Genomic DNA, 12,214 nt, shown 5'->3' on the forward strand with positions numbered 1-12,214 from the left:
GATACCGCATGCGGCTCGGCGCTATATACACGTACGTATATAAATACATCTAGTGAACTTCTATATATTTTATGTACTATTATTGTATCTTAAGAAAATATATTCTTATTTTTCATGGTCCAAGTTTTAAATGTTTTATCGACTATACAAAATATGGATAATCATTATTATATTCTTATCAACTTTTAAATTGTAATTAGCCCATAAATTCTCAAAAAAATCTAAAGATATCTTCAAAATGTGAAAAGTTTTTGGTGTTCAATCAAAATTATATTACGGAAGTACGAGATGAAAAATGTATACGCTCTCCCAAGTAAAATTAGGTAAAAACTATTTGGATATAAAATTATCATACGATATTATGTAAGACTATGTGTACTAGGGCATGCAATACCGCAATACCGGTATTCGTAATACCGGTATCAGGGACAAAATTTACGCTTTTTTCAATACCGGTATTGAAAGTTAATACCGGTATTGAAGTAATACCGGAATCGGTTTTTTTAGGCTATAATAAAGCAATTAAGATATAGTATCCCTATGTACTTTGAAAGCGCACTTGTTTCCAACCGTTTGATGCAGTTTTCGGCCGTTTGATATCTACTGTTGTCCATGCGTAAACGGACACTGGATGTAAAAATAATAATTTATTGTAAAATTTAAACTCTAATACTCAATTCTCTTATTTTCTATTACAAAAAACTGATTTTCATTGCTTTTTCTCGTTTTATTTTGACCTATACGACCTTTAATCACAATATATGCCATTTATTACAAGGAAATCTATAATACCGGTATTAATACCGGAATCCCGGTATTGAGTTGCAATACCGGAACTCAATACCGGTATTGAAAATAGTTCCGGTATTGCATGCCCTAATGTGTACTTGTGCGCCTCATGAAAATTAAGAAATCTTTGTATAGTGTATGTAACTGAAATATACATATAATTATATACAAGTTAAAGTTAATATCGGACATTTTTCTTCAGAGACCATGAGTGATGTGCAAAATAGATCATAAAGACGATTGAGAGCCAGCCATATTGCACTTTAATATCATAAACAAGGTTTATCATCAGGAAAATTTTCAGTTCTAATAATATATACATATGTTTTAAAAGATGTAAAAATGTATCCAAATCACAAACATATCCCATATGGCAAGCTCTCAAACGATTTTAAAGATAACAAAAATTTATATTCGGAAATTAAAATTAGTCGATAGAATGTCTTACGTCTTAATTTTACTGTGCATAATTTTCGACGTCTTTTTAGCATTTAATCCTAAATCGTTCTATATTAAATGTTATTTGTGCATTTAAAATATCTGAGTGATAGAAACTTTTGTATAATATTGAAAATTAACATTATGTATGAAAAAAAACTCCTATGTCTATCTTTATCAGTTGTATTTTTACTAGTGATCAGGCCACGTACCGAAGAACATCAGACAAAAAATGCTTGTAGATACGATTTTATATCAAATCTGCTATGAAAAATGAACGTGTAGGTCATCAAGTCTATCACTGATAAAAATGCACCTGTATTGTATATCTTCAGTCGTGTTTTATGACGTCACAGCCACACCGAACCGCATTTCGAATTCCGTTTGAAAATTTAAAAGTCGAACAACTTTATTTAATACGTACAGATCTGTGTGTTATGCCTGACATTTGTTGATAGCTTAAAAAGTTATTAATTTGAGTAAGTTTGTACAGAAATAATAGGATGGGACAATTTGCAAAGAGAACTTAGATATTAACGAACATTCCGCTTAGAATGTTATTAGGGATTTTTTAATTCAAATATAAATATTTTTTGCATCGGGAACAAATCATTATGTTGTTTAATCTTATTTTGTAATGTTAGTTATTTTTTAAGTGGCTTTATTTTAAATAACCATATGTGTAATGATTATATTATTATTATATTGAGATGTTATAGATGTGTTTGTTTTGGTGGGTTGCACAGAGTTGGCGGCAGGCGACGAGAGTGAGAGAGAAGCGACTGATAAGTAGTAGGATATGCCGAGCTAGCTGGCCGGTTTGTACAAACGGTATACGCCGCCTTGTTATAACAGTGGTCTCTTGAAAGATGCTCAGCAAATATCTTCCGAATTCAATAGATTGTAAGAAGTTCAAAAAGAACTTCAGCAGATGCGGTTAATGAATACAAAATCGATGCTATTACATTGATCCGAAATTTGTATGTCGTAGTTTACTAAGCCTTTGAAGAGAAGAATTTGAAAATTTTGGTCACGTCGTTGATTGCATACTTAGGTACTTTACTTACTAATTTAACAAAAATACCTCAATTCCCCCAAATAGGTGGTTACGTCGTGTTTCAAATTCTCTTTCACTGGGTTAGGTTTTTTCTTGCCTGTCAAGAGATCACTGGGTTATTAGTGAATCATTTTTATTGTATAGTGTCGTTCAATATTTTTTTCCACATAGTTTAAGCATTTTAGTTAATACAGTAGTGTAATTTTATTAAAATATAGACAATAGTTATTCTTATTATGTATTTTGTTAATTTTTTCTCGTAAATATAATTAAAAATAGTTTAGTGTCTTGCACGGTCCTCGGATCAAAAACAAAAGACAATGAAGGGAAGTTGCATTTTTTTTTAATTAAAAAAAGGATTATGCTCTAGGAATTCTGCAAAATTAGGAGATTTGCAAACGTGTCTCCTCCATGTTTCTGACTGACGAGATCGTCGCACCGATAAACACTATTAAACACGCAATGAGTTTAAAACAAACACAAGCTAAATGAGAACCTCATTTTTGGAGCCGGTGAGAAAAACCAAAACCCTTGCTTATGACGTTTTGTTGGTTTTGTATGGTGCGAAGGTTTCGTCAAGATGTAAGTATATGTAATAAAAGACATTGCCAGACCTAATTTCTAAGCGTTCTTATATCACACGTTTGTTGTTTGTGTGACTGTACTTGTATATTATTAAAAAATCGTTTCTAATGTAAGATTCACTTTTATTGTCTCATTGTTTTCCTTATATATACAACTGTATATGTATTTCTAGATGGTTAATTTTAAAAACTATTATTATTGTACTATTATTACAATAATTGACTAATTAATATGAATTAGATTTATCGTGGAAAGGCTAGGGATATTCAGAAAATGGATAAAGTTTTTTTATTTAATTTAAAAAGAGTCTTGCTAGTTGCAGTGATTGATCATTCAGTTTAAAAATATGTACAACATAAAGCATTTAATTTTAGACGTATAATTAATCAATTTATCATAATGATATCAAGGTACCTATAATGTAAATTTTACTAATTTCTTCGATATAATTAATTTATCAAATGATAAAAACGCTTATTTACTTATAACATCACATTTCTGGGGATCCTTTTATTTTTTTAAATGATTCGTAATATCGTTTTTAATTTTAACGGACAAGAAAATCTGAGAATGGACCAATTGTAATTATATTACACAAATATTCCGCAGGAACTATTAAATGGCTCACATGTTTTTTTTAAATAATATATGAAAGGCTAAAGGAGCTAACGAGATCAAATTATAATATTGTTATTTAATTACTGAGTACAAGTTTTAAATGAAAATATTTTTTTCAATATATCTTACTCGCTTCTATATTTTTGTTATTTTGTTCCTTTAGTTTTATCTTTGTTTAGTTATTAAATGATTCAATTACAGTTTAAATAAATAGTTTTCCACCAGTTCAGTTGTAATATTATATTTTTTCTATATTTTCAAGTTCTGAGTAAGTAATATGTTCTTATATAGGTTTTACTTTCGAAGCTCACACAATATTTTGTTACAACGCGTAAGAAGGAATACAAACTTACACACATAAAGCAAATTGAATTGGCATATTCATGTGATTGGCATAACGTTAATTGTATTTTTAAATCTAGTCAAATTGTTTAGAGAGAAACGTGAAAAAGCTAAGCTTGCATAGATTCGACTGAAAAATAACCTTTTTTGGTAAAAAAAAATAAACATGAAAAACGTCCAGAAATATAGTCGCGTGGCGGCCGAAAATTGACGTGTGGAATTGTAGACGATGACGTAGATAACAATTTCTTACTTATACTGTAACTTTAGCATGTTTTGAGATGATCATTTTTCATATGTACCTACGCTAGTGTCCCTATTATATAAGAACCTTATGTCTTACGTTACATAACATAACGAAATGAATGGTTTGGCAGGAGAACGAGTGTGCGAGGATATTTAAAAACCTGTATACAATAAATTTCTTTCATTTGTTGATTTGTTTGTTTTATTTACATTTGTCTCATGTAATTTAGAGTACTTTTTGTCAAATAGATCTCTTTTTTATAGATTTCCCCTTATTCATAAAAAAGTTACTGAACGGATTAACTATTGAACTGTTCTGTCCCTCTCTGACAGAGAACAATTTGTTCTTTGACAGAGAGTGACAAAACAGTTCAATAGCTAATCCGTTCAGTAACTTTTTTATGAATAAGGGGGTTATTCTATTAAAGACTTCTTAGAAACGATTCTGAAGGCATAAAATATAATTTTAACACATTCATAACCTGCGAAATTGGTTAAATTCATCCTTCATAATTGTTTGTTCACTTACATTTACAATTTAGTTTTGTGAAATAAATTATGGCCACGTGTGATGAATAATAGTATTATTGGGCCAGTCACATAGTCATCACATTGAACTGTTTACGAAATATACCTAGGTAGGTTCTACGTAACAAGAGACCAAAAAGGTACTTAAGTTCACTCACCACACCACACATCCGCCAAATGTTACAACAAAAACTAGTCATAGCTTCTGCTAAAGAGAAGACAAATTACAGTGAATTTATAAAGAAGATTTAAACGAACTGAACAGTTATTTAACAAAAATAGGAATTACCGACAAACCCAGTAGCCTAATGATTGTGTCGAAAACCACAAATTGCCCACTTCCGAAGCTCTACATTCAAAATGAAAATAAATTCAAATTTTGACAGTTCGATTGGCCGCATATTTTGACGCCCGCAGGCGGGAAGCCACTTGGTCTCATGGCCACAGACTCGCGGTTAAAAAAAAAACTATAGGTAATGGCGGTCGGTTTTGAGCCTGGCAAAAATGTACTCGGAACTCGTTTTTAACAGTGCCATTGCACTGTAGTAGTATTTTCGTTGAATGCAATGAAGTCTATTTTGGTGCAGCAAAAAGAAAAAAGAGTAAGAAAATTAAGCTCTGTACCTTGTGGTCGTGGTAAGGCGAATGAACTCTTAAGCTGGCTTTTTTGCCGTTCGGTTGAACTTCCAAACTAGCTATTTTAATGTTGAATAACTACCTAGCTCATTGTGATTAAGCGGAATTACTGTTTCTCTTATTGCTACGTAATTATGGTTGGAGTAATTTCCATTGGTAAGATTAAATTACGAAGTTTTTTGAAGGATAGTAGTACTTAGTTACAGGAGAGTTACAGCTTTGTGCTTCGAGGAGATTCCATGTCATACTACTGGTGGACTATTCTGTGTATTTGCCACGTGGAAGCGGGATACAGTAGGTGTAAGTACTGTATACTGTACATCTGCATAAGTAAAAATCGGTCACACTGTTGTTTCAGACATTGGTATAGAGTTACCTAACAAAAAAGCTCACATAAGGGAGGAAATTTTGATATTACGTTCAAGTAAGCCGCTTAATGTTTGCAGTTAAGCTGAAAAACGGGGTAAGTAACGAACTACTTAATTATTATATTTAAGTACTTTAAGTTATAAGTTAGGTATAAATCGGCCACATAAGTAGTATTAAACGTATTATATACTTACCTAAATTCATCATACGAGGGCAGAGCGGAAAGTAGGCCATTAAAGTCGCGTAACCAAAACCAGTCTAATCCCTGTAACAAAATACTAAAAAAAACCTCGCTTATATGGCTGTAAACTGTAGAGGTATATGTATATAACCGGCCCTAAACAGCCAACGAAACTGAGAAACCATTACCTACCCTAAAAAGAAAAAAGTATGCGCCCGCGCAGCATAATGAAAACGAAACCGCCTTCGCAAAAACTTGGCCGTGACCTTACATGCACACTCTTGACTCATATTGACATTTGTATGTATGTATAGGTATGCTATACTTATGTATGTATGTTGTAATGTGGTGGTGTGCGTGCAATTCGGCCACTTTCGCCGAAGAAAGGTTTTTTGGTTGTGTTTTGTTCAAAGAGTAGTTAAGTCGAGATCTTTATAACAGATATGCCAGGCTATAGGTATAACAGATTTCGCCTAATAATAATAAATATTTATAGTAAATATCAGCACATTGAACACACATTGGAAATTTTATACTAATTATCCTAAACAGAATTGAAAACACAGGCTTAAAAATTACGCTGCGCTTCCTGGTTAGCACGGTGTAATCTGTAATGCACGGTAACTGTTTACTGGTTTTACCTCAATCAATAGTGCAATAGTTAAATTACATCGTTTAAAAAAACATAAGTAAGTAGGTGCCTAGTAAGGGCCTAAATAAACAAAATAGAGTTCACTTAGGTGTGGCCTTCGAAGACCAAAACTGAAAAACTGAAACTCCAAACAGAAATAAATACCTACTGCGAGTACCTACTTAATCTTTGACGCGTAATTTGGATACTTTTTGTCGGCGCAAGCGCACACCCACACACACACGCGCGCACGTCTGCATTCGATGCGCTTTGAGCTTGTGTGCGTATATTTTCGCCACATGCATTTTGGGGAGGCACTTTGGCAGTGTGTTAACTAACAACACAGAGGCATAAACTGATATTTCATTGCACAAAGGACCTTTAAGCTAATGTCGGCATTAAGTGTATCATAATATTATTATGTGGGGACATCTCACACGCATTTATTGGTGCCTTGCTTTGGCAGTGTACGGACAGAAAGAGATAGATTTATGCCGATTTCTGAAACTTTGTATAAGTTACGGACTATCGACATGAAATTATTAGAGCTGCTGGTGTTCCAGTTGAAATAAACAAATAAACAAATAAATAAATAAAGGTAAGTATTTACAATAATTGAAACAGAAATATCACCCTTTACAGTTTTCTACATCCAAAATGCTTCCAATCTACGATTTTCTTCCGCCCAGTACGTCTAGTACAGTGGGATTACCACCACCGACTAACAATTAACAATCCAGCAGCATCCCTCGCTTGTCAGATCTCACCTAACTCGTATGGATCTGACAGACTGTTGACAGAAGAGCGACACAGCGCAGCTTATGGATTGTTAATTGCTATTGCTATTGCTTTTTGGACTAGGCCTAAACCCTTCCTTCATTGGAAGGAGACCCAAGGAGACCCGTGCGGCCGTGCCCCAGCAGTGGGGACGTGATGGGTCGTGATGATGTTCTGGTAAGTAGAACTTTTCAATTACACCCAAGACCCGAGTACAAGTATCTGTTTTTAAACAAATATCTGTCTTTTGAACGAATCGATCCCGGGACCTTCGGCATAGCAGTCAGGGTTCACACCACACGACACCACCAACCATTCTGTCGTCCAAGTTTTATACCCAGGTTGCCACTAGTTGCACCACTGCCGTCTGTAGTCCCCCTGCGTTTGGGCAATGCACTCCGCGACACTGACCTTGGCCAGGCAGCTGCGTCCACGGGGGGAGAATATTTGGCTGTATGCGTTCACTTGTATGTGTGTGTGCCTTTATGATTTTTGAGGTATGTGCTTTTTAGTCGCGGTGGGGTGTTTGGGCCGCCGGCGCGGCTTTAGCTATATTTATGTAGAGAAGTTAGGTAGTTCAGTAGGTACTTCTCCTTTAGATCCAAAGAGCAAATAACATTATTTACCCTTAAACTTACACACAAACACACAGTGTTAAAAGGCGGCCTTATCGTTTAAAGCGATGCAACAGTCAAAGTTGTGCAGAAATACCTAGGGTGGTACTTATGTCTTTTCAGAAGCAACTTCAACATGCAGGCTTCGTCAATATTCTCCTCGGCCATCCCTTGAAGCTTGAAGAAAATAGTTTTCCACCAGTGCATCTTGCTGATGATGATGGATGATGTAGAAGCTCACGTTAGCTAGCAATGAAATAGTTCCAGTGACAATAGCAAATATATACACCAAATTACTCCTAAACGGATAAAACTAACTTAATGATGCCGTCTGCAATATTGAAGTAGGCAAGTAAACATTGGGGGCTGTTAACTTGGTTAATTTTTAATGCCGTTGCCGTCACGGTTTCACAACATTAAAATATGAGTAGTTTTGAGGTAAGTATTATTTTATTATAAATAGGTTAATATTATCCAAAAATCATCACCTGCCGTGGGGTAATGTGAAAATTGCACACTGGCGTGGCGTGCAGCCTACGAGCAATTTGCCTCAAGTTATTTTTATTGCACTCATTTAGTGGTTTTAGGGTCCAGCTAAATATGCCGAAATGTGGTGGACTTCCGCCCATCCTGGCAGTTTCGGCTTCATTATTATCCGTTGCCGAAATTATTCTGTCAAAAGTAGAGGTCAGTTAAGTAATGTGGGTAATGAGGACCGGTGGTTGCTCAATCGGGTGCTGTACTCGCTGCTCACAACTTGCAAAATTAATTTATTTTTGGTTCAAATCCTGATAGACTAGCACGGGGCGCCAAACGTGATAAAAGTTTTGAATTGCGCTCACTCACATCGCGCATCTTCAAGAGCGAGGGCGTCGGAAAACTTGTGTCTCGTCTTGGTGTGTGTCTGGCCCTTCTGAGATATCCTAATAAGTACTTAACTCTACAAGACTACAAGTTCTATCGGGGAAAAGGCAACAGCCCATTCCTAACAGGATATTGTTTTAAAATATCAGCATGGATCGTACCTTAATTAACCTATCTGTTAACGGAAATCTCTTGACGAAATGATCTCCCTGAAACAAAACCAAGGACAGGGAAGCATTTTACTCCACTTCAGTTACATGACGATCACCCTTTAATAGAAAGATGCACTTTGCCCTATGCTCATAAGAGTGGGATTCGCATACGAAGCCATCGTTCTGGTACATTTAAAATGCATTTAAAGCCTTCTAATGTGAGCTAAGCATGACACCGCTCTTATTAGTTTAGGACATGAGGGCTAAAGTTTGAATGGTCAGTTTCCAGCTATTGTCGGACGCCCTTCAGTACACTAGGAGGTCGACTTTAGATGGGATGGGTAGCCTGATGGAAGAGGAAGAAAGAGGACATAGTTGTCAAGGCTAAGAAGAGAAATGAATGCATGAAGATGTAAACTTAGTAAGTACTAAGGTAAGTATTACAGTTGGAGCTCTACCTTCAGTTCTGTAGGTACTTACTTAACTGTAACTATGTAAGTAGGTCAATTTCTACTATAAATCAATCCTGTAAAAATAACACTTAGTAGATGAGTATCTTAGTGCAGTGGACTCGCAAGTAGTGCTTATTATTATTAATTTTATAAAAATATCACTGCATCATTAAGCATGAAAGTGTATATTTTACGACCGTAAGTTTCCTGAAACTCATTACTCTTCGTCCACATTAAAATTAGCTGAAATTGTTGTTGCGCTATTCATCATAGTTGAGTTGCAGCCAAAAATGCCAAAGTTCTTTCTGAAAAGGCGCCCTATTGTGTATAAGTTGGTAGGTAGTTACTTCATAACGTCAGCAGCCTTCTGTTAGGAAAAAAATTCTTCAAATATGAGCCTTTATAACGTTATTCAGAGAATTTCAATACTTTTAGGAAAAAATATGATTTGATTTTTATTACTTATTACCTACTTACCTACTTAACTTATTCTTTCTTCGTTATTTTTAATCCATGGTTTATTGAATAAAATTTTACTCCAAGCTCTAGATATCAGCACTCTGCACTAGTCTGCACCTGCTACAATAGATTAAACTTAATACTAAATGGATAACTGAGATAATTTCCGTCAAGTAACTTATTCATTTTACTACTATTATGCATAGGTTAAGGTAAATTTAGTTTTTGATACCTCTGATATACTTCACACTTATCACCACCATTATCTATCATCAGGGATCTGATCACCAACCAATTTTTATAACTTTTTAACCCAATAGGGCGCTTTTTAAACCTCCATCGCCGCGTCCTGGGCACGCAAAGCGCGCGTTAGTGTTGCCATTCTCGCCACGAAAACTAAATGTGGCCAAATTGTAGCCCGTAAACGAATAATGATAGTCATTTCATAATTATTGTTTTACTCCCTTGTTAACACTTGCCGGCACGTGCTGAATGTCATTTGTCTTTGCCTGGTTTTTGATTGCTTCGAATTTAAATACGAAATTAACGTAGGTACCTATAGTTAGGTATACCTAGTTATTATAAATCTGATATGGGAGTGAAGTCGATGGCAAACGGGCATGTATAGCGTTGGACGTCTCCCTTCGCTGGATATCTTTACAAGTAAAGCCAAGATTACTTTTTTAACTTGTCAAACTCACAAACCGATGAAGCTTAGGTAAGTTCTAAAGTGTATTAGTATTAGCTAGCTACTTATTATGTGAACCGAACCAACCTACCCCTTTCCTACCCACAGGCTGCACGGACAATGCATCAGTTACCTAGATTGCCTACCTGCCTAAGCACTATTTAATAATTATACCTGGACAAAAACCACCACAGCTCCATTATTTTAAGCTTACGACGCGTGAAAAAAAATACGGCCCCAAGAAAACAAAAACTGGCAAGAATCTGAAATGGTTTTTCTTTTTTACGAAAGAATCTTTGTCTCAGCAATATTCGCTTGAGAAGGCGAGAATTTTAGAAAAGCAAGAATAAGAGCTAAGAGAAGTAATAGTCATTGTCGTTTTATGAAAAAGTGCAATGTTAACGAAGCATTTCTACGAAAGTCTTTCGATTAAAATGTTTTATTTTTATGAACTACCTATATAGTACATCATGCCATCATAACCAATATATTAATATCATTAGATCGTATTAAATAATTACGTTACAGTTAAATTAAAACTCAGTAATCAAATCTCCGCAGATAGGTAATAAGAAGGACACTGAGATTGAATCACTACCACTAGGCCACTAACCACTAACTGCCAGTTTCAATGAGCCGTTTTCCTTGACAGCTGTCAGTTGAGCTTTTGGGTAAGAGGATAGATGGCGTGAAAACGCAGTGTATCAACTGTCAAAAATTACATAGAGAGCAAAGAGTACTAAACTCAGAATAAGAACTCAAATTCAAACTATCTCAAAAGAGTCACTATCTCAAGTGCACTAACTCTACAGTATCAAGGGAGGAGGAGCAGATAGCTCAACTACAACTCAATTAATACAGGAGAAACACAAGGAAACTGAGAAAACTTGAAAAGAACGGCTGTACGCACAATCGCACTGAACGCTGAAGCAACAGTGACATCGACATCATAGAGAAAATAATACTACAATTCTACCTACCTACGTCACTTTCACATTTCGTTAGCCTCACAGAATAACATATTGTGATCTGAGTGTGTTCTGAGGGTTTGAAAGTTGGTACAACCCCAGACAACGCCATCTATTTCTCCAAAAAGGAACTTTTTTTTTTTTAACAAACGCCTCATAACTCTATTTGACACATATAGTAACAACCTGTCAAAATTGAATGAAAGTACCTAGTACCTAGGTAACTACCAGTAACCGGTAGATAGAGTGGTATAGTGATCGGAGCGGTGGTAGCTCAGTCGGGTAAGCGCCCGCTTCTCACGCCAGAGATACTGGTTCGAATCCCGGCACTGACATGTACCGATGAGTTCTTTAAATTTAAGTACAATGTATAACATCGCTCTTACGGTGAAGTAAAACATTATGAGGAAACCTGCATAATAATATATAGATAAATGTGAACCCACCAACCCGCAGTGTACCAGCGTGGTGGGAAATGGTCAAACTTAGGAAGGCAGTTTAGACCTTGGGGATATGCACAACGGTTCCATTCGAGAGAGCCAGGTGTAGATACTGTCACCCCCACCGCAAATAGAATAGAATAGAACTACCAGTCATCAATAAAATAAAATAATCAAATCAAAAATAAAAGCTTACAATTTTCTTTTGTACCTCCACCATAAATTATTTAGACAAATTAAGAACCTTCTCCTTTTTTCTAAGTCGGTTAACAAGTACCTACCTCTACCTCCCCAAACAAAGTTGTTTCTTGCAAAAGTCGAAACAACTTTGGCAGTAAGTAATGCCATCTAGTGGTAGGATGCAAAACGATCAGCTTTTG

The sequence above is a fragment of the Plutella xylostella genome, chromosome 26 (genome assembly GCF_932276165.1).
Source record: "Plutella xylostella chromosome 26, ilPluXylo3.1, whole genome shotgun sequence".
Lineage (NCBI taxonomy): Eukaryota > Metazoa > Arthropoda > Insecta > Lepidoptera > Plutellidae > Plutella > Plutella xylostella.